At 33.6% G+C, this 20509-nt stretch overlaps 1 protein-coding gene across 4 annotated transcripts in view; it reads left to right on the top strand.

The window, feature by feature from the left end:
- Positions 1-1988: 1988 nt before the first annotated feature.
- chl1a (cell adhesion molecule L1-like a) overlaps positions 1989-20509 on the top strand; it is a 104492-nt gene continuing 85971 nt past the window's right edge. The window contains exon 1 of one of the 4 annotated variants that reach the window (XM_056449970.1): positions 1989-2101. The gene's annotated coding sequence lies outside the window, so the exon portion shown is untranslated. Of the gene's footprint in view, positions 2102-14973; positions 15057-20509 lie in introns of those variants that run through there. The other 3 variants (XM_056449969.1, XM_056449967.1, XM_056449968.1) reach the window with 3 other exon arrangements.

Genomic DNA, 20509 nt, shown 5'->3' on the forward strand with positions numbered 1-20509 from the left:
GAGGCACAGATTAACAGCTCTTTCCCCCGCTCTCTCTCTCTTTCTCATCATCTCTCACTCTCTCTATCCTGCCATCCTAAATGACTGCATACTGATGGAAATGTTTGATGCAGTTTTCAGAATTTTGCACTTCATATGAAAAGTGCTGTGCTGACTAAACTCTATGCCAACAGAAAGATGTGCTGTACCACTACAGGCTATTTTAATTGTTCTGCTGAACAGTGATGTACACTGTAAAAAATGCTGGGTTCCAAACAATTCCTTCATGTAGTCCCAACACAAATCGATAAAGTGAACTTCATCGTTTTTTACTTATTTAAGTTCGATTGAGCATAAAACAATTAAGTTGTCACAAAACACTTAAAAACTTGTATTAAATATGTAATTTGAAAAACCTGCAAATGTCTTTTTTTTAGTGTACAGTAGCAGAACTGTGGTTTCACAATGTTAAGCCTTTGTATTTAATTGAGCTTATTAAATGAAAATAACAGGAAACAAAATAATTTAGTTGTGTATCTTATTATGATTATTCTTGTATATTGTATATTTGATATTTACAAATATAAAATTAGAGAGAGAGAGAGAGAGAGAGAGAGAGAGAGAGAGAGAGAGAGAGAGAGAGAGAGTTGAAGTGAAAATTATTAGCCCCCCTTAGATTTTTTTTCTTTTTTTAATATTTCCCAAATCATGTTTAAAAGAGCAAGTAAATTTTCACAGTATGTCTGATAATATTTTTTCTTCTGGAGGAAGTCTTATTTGATTTATTTTGGCTAGGATAAAAGCAGTCTTTAATTTAAACCAATTTATAAACCATTTTAAGATCAATATGATTTGCCCCTTTAAGCTATATTATTTTTCAACAGTCTATTGAACAAACCATCATTATACAATAACTTGCCTAATTACCCTAACCTGCCTAGTTAACCTAATTAACCTAGTTAAGCCTTTAAATATCACTTTAAGCTGTATAGAAGTGTCTTGAAAAATATCTAATCAAATATTTTTTTACTGTCATCATGGCAAAGATAAAATAAATTAGAAATGAGTTATTAAAACTATTATGTTTAGAAATGTATTGAAAAAATCTCTCCGCTAAACAGAAATTGGGGAAAAAAATAAACAGTGGGGCTAATAATTCAGGGGGCTAATAATTCTGACTTCAACTGTATATATACACACACACAATATATTATCTTTCTATTCCTAAGGATTTTAGGTGACCTGGATATGGATATAATAGATATAAACATCTAATAAAACATTTTTGTTGAAATTAACTACACATTGTTCTCTACATTCACAGCGAGATGGATAAAAACATTCATTTTCTGAAGGGATTGTATTCATTTATGCTGAGCACTCTGTATTGTTATTATTTTACTTTTTACTCTGACCATCTGGGAATACAACACAAAGACCACTTAGGTCATCACAAGCCATATTTATCATTCAAACGAACAAGAAAGAATGCTTGTTACTCAACCATGCAAACACCTGCATTGTGTTGTTCATGCTAAAGGCGTGTGCAGCTTTTTTTCCATCTATTTTTAAACATATATTTTGAAATGAATTTGCCAGGTGAGAAAAGAACAAACTTCATTAAATACATGTAGGATATTGGAAGGTTCATACACAATTAAGTTTTCATATATTTTGTTCATAATTATTAAATTTATTTTCAGTCAGTGAGCTTAAAATCTGAGAAATGTTGACACTTTCCAGTCAGTTGATGGAATCACAGGACACACCTCCACGAAAAACCTGAGATTTAAACTATTTAAGTGCATTAAACAATTAATTAATGGTCACATCAGATCAGACTGAATGCAAATGAAACTGCTCTATTATGTAAGCCACTATGGCTCTTTGTGATCTAATGGTTTTCCTTTGAATTTAGCTTTCTCGAAACACACACATACGCTTCACGTTGACTTGCCTTCCCTCAGTGTTTGCTTAGCCCTCAAGTCACCTCCCCACTTCTGGTATGACTGGTTCTGGCTTTTCACGAGTTGACAGAGGTCTGTCACAGTGCTCGTGTTTATGTGTTTGTGAGTGGAGTTGTGTTTGTTTGGTAAAAGACAGAGGAAGAAGATATTTTAAGGTAAGCCTATTTGCATATTGTGAAGTTTGTGTGTAATGTACTGTACTATGCGGAAAGTATCTGTATTTTTTTCCGTTATAGTGAAAGTGTGCTATAAACATTTGGAATTTAGTCAGTAGGCAAAACACACAGCGATTGTACTGGGAAAGAATGTAAAAGATGAACCCAAAAATGTTGGGAGGCTAACATTCTGAACTTATTTGCTTGTTTCAGCTTGCAAATAACATGTTCTTGCGCATACTATAGAAATGTGTGCATTTCAAGAGCTTTTTGCCTCAGGTGAAATGCTTGGGTTTGTGACCGATTTGTTTTAAATTTAATAAAGAATGTTTTGTTGGTGATTAATTCGGTTAGTGTGTGCATACAGTGATTCTAAAATGTAGAAGTCATGCTTATATTGTGCTTTGTAAATGTATCAGCCCTGACTTCTCTGTTTTCTTTTCTTTGATTTAACTTGAATAACGTCTGGTGATTATTAGGGGTGTATGAAGTCAGTACATGTAGGTGTGCAGAATAACAGGTGTAGAGAATCACATTCACTGTGAATATGATCCACGTATAGTTCACAATTAGAAAAGTGTTACAAAATTGTGTTTCTTTTAAAGTGTTTTGAATGAAAAATGCTCTTATTGTTAATGTAAAGAAAGGAAGCTCACTGATTTTAAATGATGTTGTATAATGCAGTGACATTTCCGTACAGTTTGAAAAGGTTATTAATAGGTCACACTTTTATGGTTGCATTAGTTAATGCAGTATTTACTGACAAGAAACACTTGTACGGCATCTGCTGATCCTTGTTCATTTACTAGGGCGTTGTTAAAATACAATTTTGTGCTTGTTAACATTAGTTAATGCAGTGAGTAAACAAGAAGAATGAATGGCTTTGTTTTCATTAACTAACCTTAACAAAGATAAATAAATACCATAATAAATGTTTTGTTAATTGTTTGTACATATTAGTAAGTACATTAATGTTAACTAACAGAACCTTTAATTAACCTTTAATTATTAACCTTTAATACTTTAATTTATCAAGTATTTTCCCAGTACTGGGTAGCGGCTGGAAGGGCCGCTGCATAAAACATATGCTGGAATAGTTGGCGGTTCATTTTACTGTGACAACCCCTGATAAATAAGGAACTATCCCAAAGGTAAAGGAATTAATTAATTCAATAAGGATGCATTAAATTGAGCAAATGTTACAGTAAACATATGTTTTAATGCTACAAATAAATAAATAACAAATAAATAAATAAATAAATAAATAAACAGACAAATAAATAAAAAATAAACAAACAAACAAACAAAATAAATAAATAAATAAATAAATAAATAAATAAATAGACAGACAGACAGACAGACAGACAGACAGACAGACAGACAGACAAACAGAGAAAGAAAGAAAGAAAGAAAGAAACAAAAAAACAAACAAACAAACAAACAAACAAACAAACAAACAAGGAAGCAGATCTCATGTAACGTTTGTGAGAAATACTACAGTAAGAACTTAAACAATCAGTATTTGATGCATTTTTTGTGGAGTTGCAACGAGTCACACACAATGTCATTACAAAGTTCACGCACACACACAGCCAGGACACACACACAGCGAGGACACACACACAGCGAGGACACACACACAGCGAGGACACACACACAGCGCAGACACAAACTCACTCTTGATCACATTTGATGATGATTGATGATCCTAGCGAACTGAACAGACCTTTTATTCCCAGTTGCTTTGTGCTCATCCTCTCTTGTTGATATGATTATACACATGACTACCGGGACATGTTATTACGTGCAGCTGTCAATCAATATTGGTGGACGGGGGGACCGCACTCCTACGTCAAGTTGCGGTCGATCTGAAAACCGCTCCAATTGGTCCACCATTTTTATGATGTTAAATTTGAAAAAAAAAAAGGACTGGGTGTGTTTATTTCACCCCAATATGACGGTCTATACACTATACTTACACACATTTCTGTCCAAAGCTTTAAAAGTAGATTTTTCACGATATGTGCCCTTTAAAATAAAGTGTTACAAAATGCGGTTGTTTGTAGTTTCTATTTAAGAAATCATGAAAAAACTGTGTTTTCCATAAAACTATCAAGCAACTGCTTTCAGCATTGATAATAAATGTTACTTGAGCTGTAAGTCAACATATTCGAATGATTTCTGAAAGATCATGTGACGCTGAAGATTGGAGTGAAGATGCTGAGAATTTAGCTTTACATCAGAGGGAAAAACATATCTAGTACTGATATAAATCTGACATCAACTTTATATGCTATATGCAAGCAAATACATCATTATCTTATGCTACAAACTGACTATCCACTGTTGATTTTTGAGCCAGTGAAATTGCTTGCTCAACATTTAAAAAGCTGGTTTAGCTGTATTATAAACCAGAGAACCTCTGAAATTCTCAACCTCCACCAGAACTTCTGCTATGGTATTTCTGTATATCCATTTAAACAGCATAAATATTTTTAACCTTTTCACGCATACGTTTTACATACTCCTGCTGACCATCATTCTTTCTCTCTTATTGTTTAAATAGTTTAATAACGATCATTTTATTTGATCAATGACAGTGAATAATGTTGACATGTTAGATTGCGCTGCAGTGGAGATATTAGAGCTGCTATATTTACAACATGTTAATTCAACAACTTCTCCCAAAATAAAAGAAAGTGAGTGGCTGTTGAACTGGGAGAAGAGTAGAGTAAATGATCTAGTAACCTGAACAGAGCGTATTGGATGTGAATAGTGCACATTATCAGATTATGTAAGAAGTAGGGTTAATCGAGTGTGCCATATAGGAGACGACAACTGATGATGAAAACTTTTTTTTTTACATGGATGAAAGTTTAAAATTTGGATATTAACATTGACTAAGTAACTGTTATGCCTGGTTCAGACTAAACAATATCATCTTGATTTTTTTTTCCATAGTCTGTTTCATATAGTGAATCGTCATGATTGTTTTACCTTGAATAATTTGTGTAGTGAATGTCAACTGGTGCTTTTTGTGATATCCAGACAGAAATACTTGCATTTATTTTTTGTGGTCCTTAATTTTTCTGTCACATCTGTCATGTTGACACATATAAACTCATCTAAATGCAGCTTTCAAACATGGCAAAACAAAAGAAAGACAATTGTGTCTGTGCTGCTAAATGTAATTATGAAATAGAGGAAAGGTACATGGGGTTTGTCTGGTAACAAGGCAACCCATACATATTTGTAGTCCATTTATACTCTTGTTTTCAATGCAACCCAGGCTCATTCTGAAAACGTAGTCCCGCAAACGTTTCTGGAGACCGTGAATTATGTAGCTAGGGGTACGTATGGCTGTATTTCACTTTTTTTAAACGAGCGCTACGGGGCGGTTTGATGGCGTTCCTTTTCGTGCTTACCGGCTGACTGCTTACCCCATGTTGAGGGCTTTCCCGCTGCAACCAATTTGTCCAGTTAACTCGTCGTGTACGTCGGTGGACTTGAGACGCAGAGAGGAGATGACCACGACGATGACGACGACGGGGTTAAAGTTCAGGGAAGAGCAGGTCCAGACATCGGGTAAGACAAAAACAGAATCCAAAAAATAAAATGAACGAATGAATAACCAAAATCCAAAAACGTGGTAAAAATCAGACGAGGGCTTTTCTTTTTATAGACGGCTTTTGTAAATCGTTGGTTGGGTTTTAGGGAAGTAAGTGGGTGGGCGGGTCAATCAATAAAATTGGTTGGGTTTAGGGAAGGAGGAGGGTGGGTCAGTCGATTGGTCGGCCGACCAGTCAGTCATCCAGTCATTCAGTCAGTCAGACAGACGTTCGGTCGACAGCGGCCTCTGGTGGGTTTATGTGAGAACAGCGGGCACGAACGGGCACTCGCGAGAGAAATTTCAGATACAAAAAAGCGCACGCAGCGGCCTCCGGTGGATTATCTCCCTAGATGTATTTTGCAGTCTCCAGAAACATCCACGGGACTAGTCTCAGAATAAGACTGGGTTGTTTCAATGACATCTTTCATGGTTGAAGACAAGTTATGATTGGTCAAGAAGAAACATGTTGTCTGATTTTTTTTCTTGTCCTTGACACATCAAGAATAATTGAATCTGACACACATTTACTTCGCCATCTATTCATAACATGCTAAAGCCATTCTGAAAGGTTTTATGATTACAATGACACCAGAAAAATCTGTGGGTAATGATTTAGCATAATATAAATTACCTGCCTATTAATAAGATATAATTACTAACTTAATTAATAAGCAGCAAATTAGTGGTTTATTGATCAATAATGGTTTGTAAATAGCAATAAATGTGCCTTAAACTTTATATTCATAATATTTCTCAATATTGCTGCTTTTTTGATTAATAATTTTGTCATATCAACCCTTTTTAACTCATTTGAGCCTAAGATCATTTAATTTGACTCACTTTTTTCAGCATTTAGAGTTTGCTATACTGAAACCCTTGTTGTTTAAAAATAATTCAATTTTAACATTGTGTTCTCACGATAGCTTTTACATAGATGCATAATTGAAATACAGAAGCTAGAGTAAAATGCACACATGAGTTGTGACTTGTCCAAAAGCCTCAACATTTTTTTCACACCCAAAACCTGCCAGCTTGAAACAAACAAAAGCAAAATGACAAATCTCACATAATTGGTTTCATATGCAACTCTAACATTATGCTTGCTATAGACTTGCATACCTGTTTCTAATTGTAGGTGCTTTTGTGTTGTGGCATCCACCGTGAATGAATGTTTCTGTGTCAGTGCTTATTAGTTGTCTTTTCAGCTTTCTTGGATTGCTTTGCTTCCTCTCTGGCTTTGTTAGCGTGTGTTAAATATTTTGATGATGTCTCGAAACCTCTGGTGCAAAGGCAAAGAGTTGCGTTTTTAGTGTCGTGAATCATGATGTGTATATGAGCGTGTTTGCTTCAGTCAAAGGTCAGACGGCAGCTGTCACAGCAGGCTGGGCTTTGTTTGCTGCATGGGATACTGGCATTTTATGAACATTTTGAAGATGAAAAGGTGTTGTAACATATTCTTACTAGACTAAATGAAAAACATGTGTTGTTCATTCGCAAACTTATAAGTTATGACTCATCATTTGAAGCATCTGTTCATCATTACTATATGTCATATAAGAGGAAATATCTATAAATCAAAAAAAGGTTCGAGATTGAACTTAATTTCTTCCACAATAGCTCTGTGACTTTTTGACCTCTTACTTCAACAAACAAATAAATAAATTAATAATAAATAAAATAAATAAAATAAACATTATTTTTCTTTACTTTACAAGGAATTTAAATCTTTACTTTACAAGGAGTTTATTAACTGTGTAATTCCATCCATCCATTCATCCATACTCAAAGTTTAAATGTTTTCATGTGAGTAATTAAAAATAATAGTAATAATAATAGTAATATTTTTCAGTGTCGTTATCCCGGACTTGGTAGTAACATGAGTTTTCACTGATATTTATGCGTTTGGCAGACATTTTTAATTAAAGTTACTTACATTGCATTGAAGGTGAACATTTTATCAGTTTGATAAATCAGGAATGGAACCCAGTACCTTGGCTAGCACCACTGGATCTGAACTATAGGAAGGCTTTTCAGAAACTATTCTAATATGCTGATCTGATCCGCAAACATCTGGAATTATTTGAAATCTTTAAATCCTGTCACATTTTTGTAGAAACATTCATTTCATTTTTAACAGGATTTTACACAGTCAATTTCAGTTAGATTGAAAACAATATATTTATTTTTCCCCAATTATTGTTTAACGGAGAGAAGATTTCTTCAACACATTTCTAAACATAATAGTCTTAATAACTAATTTCTAATAACTGATTTAGTTTATCTTTGCCATGATGACAGTAAATAATAATTGACTATATATTTTTCAAGACACTTTTATACAGCTTAAAGTGACATTTAAAGGCTTTACTAGGTTAATTAGGTTAACTAGGCAGGTTAGGGTAATTAGGCAAGTTATTGTATAACAATGGTTTGTTCTGTAGACTATCGAAAAAAATAGCTTAAAGGGGCTAATAATTTTGACCTTAAAAAGGTTTTTATAAAATTAAAAACTGCTTTTATTCTAGCCGAAATAAAACAAATAAGACTTTCTCCAGAAGAAAAAATATTCTCAGACATACTGTGAAAATTTCCTTGCTCTGTTAAACATAATTTGGGAAATATATATATATATATATATATATATATATATATATATATATATATATATATATATATATATATATATATAAATATATATATATATATATATATATATATATATATATATATATATATATATATATATATATATATATATATATATATATATATATATATATATATATATAAATATATATATATATATATATATAAATAATATAAATAATAAAATAAAGGTGGGCTTAATAAGGGGGGCTAAAAACTTTATTACCAACATATTATTATTTATCATTTGCATTTCTTGACCTCATTTGACCTGATATAAGGCCATAGAATCTTGATTGTCTTGACCAAGACTGTAACTCAGACATCCCAGACATGACACAGTTGAAGAAGACACATTCGTTTTTTAATATTTGACTATTAGTATGAATACAAACAAATTAAAACATTAGTCTGGGGAGGATTTAGAAGCATAAACATACAAACAAACAAACAAACAAACAAAACAAAAATTGCTATTATGTGTAATTTCCACTCATAATAAATTTTCATTTTCAGTGCTTGCTCAGAAGAAACTACACTGCAAAACACAATTAGTTACTTTACTTTAAAAAAGTGAGTAAATCCATTGCCCTGAAAGCAACGAGTTGATTTTGTTTGAGGAAAAGTCAGTAAACCTATTGACTTAACTTTTATGATGATGCACATAATTTGTTTACTTAATGTTTACTCTCTTTTTTTAAGTAAAAGGGGTGGTCCAGAGTGTATTTTTAAGGCCTAATTGTGTTTATAAGGTGCAAAGCATTGTGTGCTCATGCTTCATTTGTAAATGTTATTTGAGATGTATAACACATGGAAATTGGTCACATAAAGAGACACTGCAGTGCTGGTGAAGATTGCTGGTGTTTACAGGAGTTTGATGGATAAATATGAATTTGTAGCTAAATTGTTAACACTGCCAAACAGCATTTCCTGTTGTTTACATCCTTGTTAACATCCTTGCTACAACATATCATCAACGCTAAAAACTATTCATGTATTAGATCAATTTTAACTAATTAAAATACTTACAGGTTGTGGCTCACAATCCACAGCTTCTTCTATTACGGTAGAGCTTCTTTGAGGAGTTTTATCCGAATCCAGCACTGCACTGGAAGAGATTCTAGAAGCTGTCCTTTGTCAAATACTAGAGCTATATATGTTTTATAATTTTCTGGAACATAATTAAAAATAAATTGTAAGCACTTCTCTCTTTGTGTCATGTCCTTTGGAAGGCCACACAGAAGCTCTGTGAAAATAGTAGCATTTGGAAGTAATTTTAGCTTTTTCAGCTGTAACATTACAGTGCATCTGGCCACGCCCCTTTATTGTGTATTACATCATTAACCCAGATGTTTTGTTTTGTAGTCCCCAAACTTCATTCGCTGTAGGCTTTGCTAAGCTAACTCTGTAAAAGCCAATGTCAGCCTTTGCATTGAACTGAGCGTATTATATTCAGCGATGCTGTTTATGTTCACACAGCTACAGTACACATCAACTAAAGTTTAAAATATGATACTGTATTGGACCACCCTTTTAAACAAAGTCAACTAATCTCTTTTCACAGTGTAACTTGCAATACTGTATCTGAAATAGACTTCTCTACTAAACACACGCACTACTAAGCTATTCAGCCTTAGGTTTTTGTCTATGAACTGTTGTATAAAAGCAATACTGCAATCATTTCTCCTCATTGTCTTATTACTTTCATCTTTGTTTCTAGTAGTAAAGTGCACTTTTATACATAAAGTTGACATTGTTCTGTACACATTACTGTATATGCAACGTAAAACCTTTAGGATGTCATGTGAAGTGTCAGCAGTTTGACTTTGCTTGCTTTGTATGTCTAATTCACATTCAGGAATTGTTGCATTATGTACTGTATGCTCAGCTGTAAAGAGCCCTTCACCCTGTTATTAAGGCTGTTTGTACTTTCTACAAGCCATATGGCAGTAGACAGCATTAAGTACAACAGGTGAGCCGAACAAACCACAAAATGACAAAGCACTTTAAGAAAATCATAGTTTTCTATTTGTTAGTTATCATATTGATCAATCACTTTATGTAATGGAGAATTTCAGCCAAAGGTGTTTTATCAACAAGCAATTTTGTGTTTTGTCTAAGCACAAAATGCTATCTTCATTCATCTGCCGACCCTATAAGACAGCATTAGGGTTTAAGACAATTGTCTTCATTATCCTAAGAGGATTTTCACTGTTGACACACTGCATGCTACTATCTCTAATCAAAGAAGTTTCCTACTCAACTGCTCATCCAGCCTCTCCTTCATGTTTACAAATGATTATAGAGGATAAAATGATTTTTGAAGCTTTGTTTTCTTTTATTTGAATCATTCCAGACTGCTTTGTTTGCATGTCTGTCTCGTTGAGTTGTCTATGTAGGAATTCCAACACTTAGACTATTCTTGAAAGGTCTTATGAACTGAGAAATGAAATTCCCTTGACCTTTCAATGAGTTCATTGGATTATAAATTATAAACTATCCTTTTAGTTTCAGAACTCAAAAGTTTGTCATTACCCTACAAAATATGAAAAAAAATTAATAAATAAAATAAATATGTTGCTCACCTAAACTTTTGTTGAACCAATTTAACTTGCATCAATTAAGCCTAAAAACTTCAATTTTAACTGGATATTTTAAGTCTTAATTGTTTAACTTAAAAAATAAGATGAAACCTTATTAATTTTAATAAATTAATAAATTTTATAAATTAATAAATAAAAGTTAAAATAACGTAAAAAACGAAGTTGTCAGAACTTTTTATTATGTAATATGTGTTTATTATGTGTTTGTGTAAAAACAGCTTATGTTAAAGTCAATCTGCTAAAACCACAGGTTGTGAAATAAGCAGTTTTATTACAAAATAGTCTCTAAACCCCGCCTTCTGAGATGAAGATCAACGCCCACTTCTACATCACTTCATGTGTGCTCCGCCCATTAATTCACACGCAGGTCTACACAAACCAAAGGAAAGATGCTCTGAAGCCAATAAAATGATGTTTAGTAAGACAGGGTATCGAGTTTGATACTTTTTAGGTACCATCAGAGTTACCTCAATACCACAGAGTAAAATCTTGTATATTGGTACCAAATTTTGATACTTAAAATGGATCTGAATGTCTCTTGAAAAACCAAACATATATTTGTTTTAGGAAGAACTGATAAGTGATTAAGAACTTTGAGGATGCAGCAATAAACCTCATATATTGACATGAAATTGTTCGTCTGTAACTGAGAACTATTTGAACTGATTTATTGTTTGGTTAATCATTTAGTTTTTTTGTGATTTTAAGAGTTTGTAAAAAACAAAACTGAAAAAAGAGATGTATTATGTAATATTGTTAAAATTAATTTGATAAAATTGGTATTAAAAAGTATTGTTTAGGAACCAGACTTGAGTTATAAATATTGGTATCCATATCGGTATCGAAAATTTCGAAAATAAGTATTATCTTTTGCATCGCCGCCTTTCTGATCTCAATATTAGGAAAGAGTGCATGAGCTTCATTTTCATTGAAGTTCCAGGCCACAACAGTAAGAACTTGGTTTCTTTGTTTACTTTAACCAAAGATTTGTTTACAAAAAAGGTTAATTTTTGGATATTTAAATAAATCGAACAGGATATTTTAAAAAAAATCGAAAGTATGACAATATGTGCCGACTATATTGAATAAGACTGTGATGTCGCACCACACAAGTGTGAAAAATTATTTCTATTATTCTATTTTAGGTAACACTTTAGTTTAAGTACCAATTCCCCCTATTAACTACTGGCTTATTATCTTCTTATTATTAAGATATTGGCTGTTAATTAGTACTTATAAAGTATGCTCTTATTCTACATCTCTAATCCTACCTAATACCTCAACCAAACTTCTACCTTACTAACTATTCCCTGTCAGGTACCATATTGATTTAAAATCCTTGTGTTAACATATAAGACTCTACATGATCTGATTTCACAGTACTCGACTAAACTTTTAATGCCTTGCACACCATGTCGTAATCTGCATTCTTCTCAGAGTGGTCTTTTAGTTGTCCTCAAGAAACAGCTTGACTCTGGGGGTGACAGAGCATTTTCATTTAATACTACAAAAAGAAAACTATCCCAGTGGATATTAGGGAAGCAACTTTTCTAGGGACTTTTTACTTTTCTATAAAACATTTTATTTTAGGATTTCTTTTTTCTCATTATTCACTTGACATGGTCTTACATTGCTTTTATAAATGGTAATTGTATTGTTTGACATGTATTTTTTTAATTAATGTGTGACATTTTTTTCTCTCTTTGTTGTGTTGTATTTTGAGAAACTTTGAGAAAGCTTTTTAAAAAATGCTATACAAAATAGATGTATATTAATAATAATAATAATAATAATAATAATAATTATTATTATTATTATTATTATTATTATCATTATTATTATTAATGCTGCAAATTACTAGGTTATTGAGCTAAATCTATTAGTGAATGGCTTGTTTATATTATGAATTTCCTAAATCGCAGAAGTTTCAGTCCATGAAGATATTGGCTAACAAACATATATGCTAAAGTTTACATCACACAACTGTCCTTTCGATCTTTTTTACATGCAAAACTCTTAGCAGCTCATCCCCAGAGGGAGTTTACTACAATCCACCTCGGCTATTTAAATTACATGTATGTGTTTCAGCAAAAAAACAGGACAGAAAAATCACCTATTATATATCACCATATATATATATATATATATATATATATATATATATATATATATATATATATATATATATATATATATATATATATATATATATAAATAAACATCTTGATAATGGGTTTCAGAGAACAGTACACTGTAAAACCCAATACGTTAAAGTAACACAAACCATTAAAGGAAACCCATTGCAACAAACCAGTCAAGTTAAAAAACTAACCCTAATGAGTAACTGTGAACTTAATCCATTGTGTACTGTCAAGTGGCAGTCATGGCCTAAAGGTTAGAAAGTTGGGATACAAAGATCACAGGTTCAAGTCTATGTGCCAGCTAGTATTGTAGGTGGGGAGAGTGAATAAATATCCACTGCAATAACATGACTGAGATGATTGAATTAAGCTATGCACCAAACTCTCAACTGCTCCCTGGTGCAGGTGTGTGTTCACAGGTGTAAGTTGCCTTGGACAAAAGGTATTCAGCCTGATTACTTTGTTTGTTTTCTTGCCACAATATACAGTTACAACAGCTAAAGAGAAACTAAAATGAGAAATGAAGTCAAAGAGCCCTAGTAAAGCATCTGCTGTTCTTATCAGTGGTGACATCTAAGGGGAGGATCACACAGAATGTGCTTTTACATTCCAAAAACGTGAGGCACACCACACTGTCCTTTTTGTTGACAAGAAAAAAAAAAGCGTGGTGTGCTTTTTATGTCGCTAGGCAACGACTGAATCAGCTGGGTATTGTGCGCGAGTGATGCTGTTGATATTAATATATTTCTAATATTTAATAATATTGTGTAATTCAAGATTTGTGAGTCATACAGCACCGGAATGATGGGATTCGCAAGTTGAGCGTTTTGAGGAATGGCCTGAGTTGGAAATCTCGTGTGAACACAGCATAACTAAATGATTATTCTCAGTGAATCTTGCTAAGTGCTTTTGTTGACATCAAGCAGGTTAGTAATAGGTGAAGCTGTTGATACTGTTAGTTAAGTTGTTTATTGATGTTCTGCTGAGATTTTGAGAGATTGAATGTGTTTTTTAGGGCTGTGACTGAAGTCAGCTGTACTTTTGTGTTCTTCAGTGATTCTGCTTGTTAACAATTAAATAAATCACCAAATTAACTCAACTTAAACATCGAGTTCAAAACTCTTTTCAAATGAGTACTTCCAGTAAATTATGAGTAGGCCCACATAGAATCTGCGCAGATTTCTGCAGATTTTTAGCCCATCATTGAGTCTATGTATTTACTTGTGCAAATGTGTGTGAATTTTTCATTTCACTAATATTATTGTGATATAATAATAACAATATTAATTTAATGTTCACATGATTTATTTTCAATACAGTTTGTATAGTAATTTGTTCTGTCTTTTAGTATATATATTATACAAGAGACTTGCTTTGCTTACCAAATAAGTGGATCTAATTGGAAGTTAAAAATGTATTAGTTGATTTCATATAGGTTTTTAGCTATGATAAAATCATTCCACATAAATCCACCGATTTTTTACAAAATTCTCTGCAGAAATAGAAAAAAATGTCTGCAGATTCTGTCTGGCCCTAATTATGAGTTAACTACACTCATTTCATTTAGCAAATTTAACTATTAGGTTTTACAGAGTACAAAATAACTAAAGTAGCCAGTTCATGACCCCGTTAATAGTTTGTGAATGGCATCGGCGGATCAGGCTTTGTTTGAATCTTAGTCTAAGGTTTAGTGAGACCCCTATCCCACTGAGAGGCTTTACTGACATATGTCTCCTCAGCGAATCCCCTTTAGTGCTTTACTGGAGCTGCCGGAGCTTGTTTTCAGATTCTCTCTCTCTCTCTCTCTCTCTCTCTCTTTCTCTCTCTCTCTCTCTGTGAGTGTAGGAATTTGAGGAGCAAGCCGAGAGTTTGGAAGCTCAGTCTGAATGGTGTTTAACACTACCTTGTACCTCAGGGAATTACTGTCTTGGCTGCGTGTGAGTGAGAGTGTGTTCGTAAGTAGAGTTTCCGTGTTCTGTTTAGTCGGCTATTTGTTTAATGGTTTCAAAGAGTAGTGACAGGGAAGCAAATGAGAAAGGTGTAACCGCGAGCATCAGCAGTTTTCTCTGATATCTTTCTCTAGAATTAATGGATGAAGTTTCCCAGTCATGTGCTTCAGTGAGTTTGTCTTGCCCGGGCTCATTGTTTGATTAACTTGTTGTTTTTAATTTGCTCATTCGTAATGGATGTGTAAATAATTACAGTGTGGATGTTTTTGGTGCTCTTGAAGACGATGCAGCTGCAAATGTGTCTTTTGCAAAGGGTCAGAAGTTTCCTCGGTGTTGTGTCAAGAGATGTTGGCGCTTGTTAGGGTCTGCCGAGGTCACCAGACTACAACTCTTTAAGCTGGAGATACACAGGTCAAAGGTGTGAAGTTTACTAGCTAGTTTACTTGCTAAACGACACTGGATTACACGAAAATGTATTCCTATTGAGCTCTACTGGTTTATTATTAAAACTTGTTTCTTTTTGAAGACTGATATATTACGATCGGTGGTGTAAAGTATCAAATTACAAATACTCAAACTACTGTTATTGTTATTCTCAGGAAATGTAATTTACCATTAAGTAGTTTTAAAATTGTGTACTTTTCCTTTTCCTTGAGTACATTTTTAGTGCTGTATCGTAGGGCTGCACGATTAATTGAAAAAAGATCATGATCTCGATTCGACCCTACACACGATCTTAATTCAGCTTTTCTACGATTCAGCCAATTATGTTTTCAAGGTCAGGAGAGAAGCAAGGAAGTCTTCACAGCAACATTGACACCTTCAAATGGCGTTAAAAGTGTCACATACTGTTTTTTAAGGTATAATTCACCCAAAAATGTTATTTCTGTCTTCATGTAATGATGTATTCGTGGTCGCGAAATTACACGTGAGCTGACCGCAAGCTGTTTGTTTACTACCGAGAACGTGCGCGTGCACGCATGACGCCTACTTTAGTGAACAAAACCTGCATAGGCTGTGAATAACAGGTAATGAAGTTGTAAATAACGTTCAGTTTGTTTCACAGAGCAATCGTTTGAGGGCCGTGCTGGAGGTTTAATTTGCATGTATGTGTTTCTTCTCACAGTGACAGCAGCCATGAGCCGCACACGGAAGTGAAAGTGAAACCTGTGCGCACATCATTTAAATGATCATATCGCATTTTAGAGTTATGATTACGATAAGCATTTGATATGTTTTTTCTTTCATAGCAAACACACAGTGTTGTGCATGAAAATAAATGTTTACTGTGTCAGTATAACAACTCTAGCCTATATATAATGTTGAATATAATGCAAGAAGGAATCTGATAATGACAAAATTCTAATTTTACCAGTGAAATGGTCTAATAAAGTTGTCAATGGCAGATGACAAGCACATGTCTTAAACATAATAAATCAACTTTAGAATTATGAGTAGTTGTATTCTGAAGTCATCATTTTACTGTGAATTAACAAACGGGACATAATGAAAGTCTGGTCAAGTCCACCATAATGACTATACAAAATTTAGCATTTTAAGCAACAGTAGACCTACACATAGGCCTAATATTATTAGTGTTGTTTTACCATATATTTGAGAATTAACAATAATAATAGGCTAATCATATTAACCTTTATTTTACATTTACAGAATCGTGAGAAAATCTTGATTTTAAGCAAAAAAAAACAAAAAAAAAAAAAAACATACTGCATCGGTAGTTTTACTGCACTCTTGCCTTCAACCTGCAGACACTACTTTAGTTTTTCTCTTCAATAGGGATTGACTGAGTATAAAAATCAGTCCTGTGATTCCTGCCCAATCAAATTGCACATAGAAAGTAAATCGAATCATACTGAATTACCTCTAGACATAGGCGCTTTATGCAGCAAACCATTTGGAAGCATTAAAAGAGTCCAAGAAGATGTCAAAAATGTGTACATGCAATGACTTAAAGACTGGCACTGTCGCCTCACAGCAAGAAGGTTGCTGGTTTGAGTCCTGTGCATGTTCTCCCTGTGGGTTTCCTCCAGGTGCTCTGGTTTCCCCCACAGTCCAAAAACATGCGCTATAAGTGAATTGAATAAATTGGCTGTAGTGTGTGTGTGTGTGTGTGTGTGTGAATGTGAGTGTGTATGGGTGTTTCCCAGTAATGGGTTGCGGCTGGAAGGGCATATGCTGTGAAAAACATATGCTGGAACAGTTGGTGGTTCATTCTGCTGTGACGACCCCTGATAATTGGGTACTAAGCTGAAGGAAAATGAATGGATGAATGACCAATGAGAAAGTAAAAGATGTCTACTGATGTATGATGTATGTAAAGATGTATGATGACTGAAATCCCCAAATGGCCTTAAACAATAACGAAAGCACTGTTACATTTACGCACAAGCAAAATTGCATGTAAATGCATCTACATTACACATTATATTACTCAATACTCATCACTCTTGAGTACTTTTTTACTCATACTTTGAGTAATATTTACAACAGATACTTTTTCTCTTCTTGCACTACATTTTTGGGCAAGTAAGGGTACTTTTACTCAAATATGATTGCTCAGTACTCTTTTAACCATTGATTATGATTTGTGTAAAAATAAAAATAAATGAAATGTATATATAGGTGACTGCAGGTGCAGATACTTTAAATATAGTGATATATGAAATTAAGCAACATTTAGTACAAAACGCCAGTTAATAAAATGTTCCAAGTAGAAAAATATCAAGTTGAACTAATATAAGATGAACTAATGTTCTTGCTTGGATATGGTTAGGACAATAAAATAATCCAGCAAATGATACAATTTCTGAAGCCAAATTTGGACAAACAAACAAACAAACGAACAAGCATATACAAATAAGCAAATATACACAAACAAACAAACAAACAAACAAGCAAACAAGCAAACAAACAAACACATATATACAAACAAACTAAAAACAAACAAACAAACAAATATGCCCAAACAAACAAACAAGGAAACAAAAGAACAAACAAAACTGAAACAAACACACAGTTTTTGTAAACTAGTCATTATTAAATTATTCATTCATTTTCTTTTCAGCTTAGTCCATTTATTAATCTGGGGTCGCCACAGCGGAATGAACCGCCAACTTATCCAGCACGTTTTTACGCAGCGGATGCCCTTCCAGCCGCAATCACTGGGAAACATCCATTCACACACATACACTACGGACAATTTAGCTAACCCAATTCACCCGTACCACGTCTTTGAAAATGGAGCACCCGGAGAAAACCCACACAAACACGGGGAGAACATGCAAACTCCACACAGAAACACCAACTGACCCAGCCGAGGCTTGAACCAGCGACCTTCTTACTGTGAGGCAACAGCACTACCTACTTCACCCCCACTATTAAATATATTAAATAATTGTTGCTGCTTGGAATTTACTCAGGATAGATGAATTCAGCAAGGATGCTGCCATCCAGGCTCTCAAAAGGGATGTATAAAAACACTGTTAATTCAGAGTTTTTTCATTTGAATAAAAGAAAAATAATAATACTGAAAAAAAATTGCATTATGGTTTCATAACTCATTTCAACATTGACATATTTGAGTAGCAAATCATCATATCAGGATGAATTTTGAATGACCATGTGATGCTGAAGGCTGGAATAATGATGCTGGAAATTCAGCTTTGACATGCCAGGAATAGTTCCAAATATAAAAATGTTTTAATAATACTTCACAATATTGCTATTATCACAAGAGTTTTGATCAAATAAATATAGGCTTGTTAAAAATATTTCAATAATTTACATAAATGTTTCACCCCAAATACTATTCTCACTATTACTATTCATGGCAAGTAGTGATAAACCCTAATAAATAAATAGATAGACGAACAAATGAATGAATAATTACATAAAATAACATAAAATAACAAGTGGCGGTTCCTTCCACTGTGGCGACCCCTGATAAATAAGGGACTAAGCTGAAGGAAAATGAATGAATGAATGAATGAAAATAAAAAGTGTTTATTTTGTTACACTTAAGTGTTAAGGTTATTGCACACCAAATCCGAAATTTTCATCCGTAATTTTCACACGTTAAAAAATAAATTCGACCTCATGTTGTGTCAATTGTATTAACACACTGCCTCCGAAACTTTTGTCCTTCATAAAAAATTCAAACCGGGTTAGATTTTTTCAGATTTTTGCATCCGAAAAAGCACTTTGAGAGGTGTTTTGATAGTTCAGTGCCACCATACAAGCGAAAAGCTAAATACAGAATGCCGTCATTTGAGCTACAGATAACTTTATATGACAAACAGAGTGCATAAAATAAAGACAAAATGTGGTGGACAGTTGAGAACCCGTGACTGGAATTAGTGACTGGTGCATCTCTGCCCTGCTGCTGCTTGGTGTGTATGTGTGTGTGTGTGTGTGTGCGTGTGTCTGTGTGTGTGTATGTGTGTGTCCAAACATTTGACCTACTGCCCATAGACATTATTATAGAAAGCATGGTCCGATTTCATTCCGTTGCTTCGACACATCAATGATGACACCATCTATTATAATGTCTATAGCTACTGCCAGTCTTTGTTCAAGATTTGCATTTGTACATGAATGTGAGAAGTATCACTAGCAATGCATCAAAATTCCACTGATTTCCTGAGATAAACTTTGCATTTGCATTACATAATCCAATACAGCTCTTTGATAATGAGGGGAACTGTTCTTCTTCTCTGTGCAGTATTGGATGAACACAATATGCAGCCTATTCCTTTTTCTTCTTTGGAGAAGAGAGGAGAACCTCTCAAGTATCACTGCTTGATCTGACTTCTAATATTTTGCGTTTTTTGGTAATGGATTATTTAATACGCATTGGATTCAGTGTGCAATGTTTGATTATGTGACGAATATTTTCCATATGAATACAAAAAAAAAAGAAAATTTCGAGTGTGCAAAGACCTTTACATTTGTTACAAGCCCCCCTATAAACTTTATAATAAGTTCACAGGTTTGAAATATACTTGCGGTAGTAGCCTGAGTGAAACACAACTTTTACCCTCAGCACATAAATGGTCAACTACATGCGACAAAAAAAGAAAAAAAAAAGAAAAGGTGATTTTTAACTATATATTTATTAATTATGACACTGTTATACACCTTTTCTTTTCAATATGCTATAAAAAAGGGTGGTTGATATAGAGAAATACACTATTTCTCTTACTTTTATGCTATTTAGGAGCCATGTGCACCCACTGATAGGTAAAGGCTGCTCTCTCTCTCTTTCTCTCTCTCTCTTTCTTTCTCTCTCCCTCTCTCTCTCTATTCAATTCAATTAAATTAAATTCAATTCAATAGTTGCTTTATTGGCATGACAAATGTTACAAATGTATTGGCAAAGCATTTGGTTTACATAAAAAGTAACATACATATACAGTTGAATTATTTGCCCCCTGATTTTT

This window comes from Danio aesculapii, chromosome 23 (assembly GCF_903798145.1).
Source record: "Danio aesculapii chromosome 23, fDanAes4.1, whole genome shotgun sequence".
NCBI classification, from domain to species: Eukaryota; Metazoa; Chordata; class Actinopteri; order Cypriniformes; family Danionidae; genus Danio; species Danio aesculapii.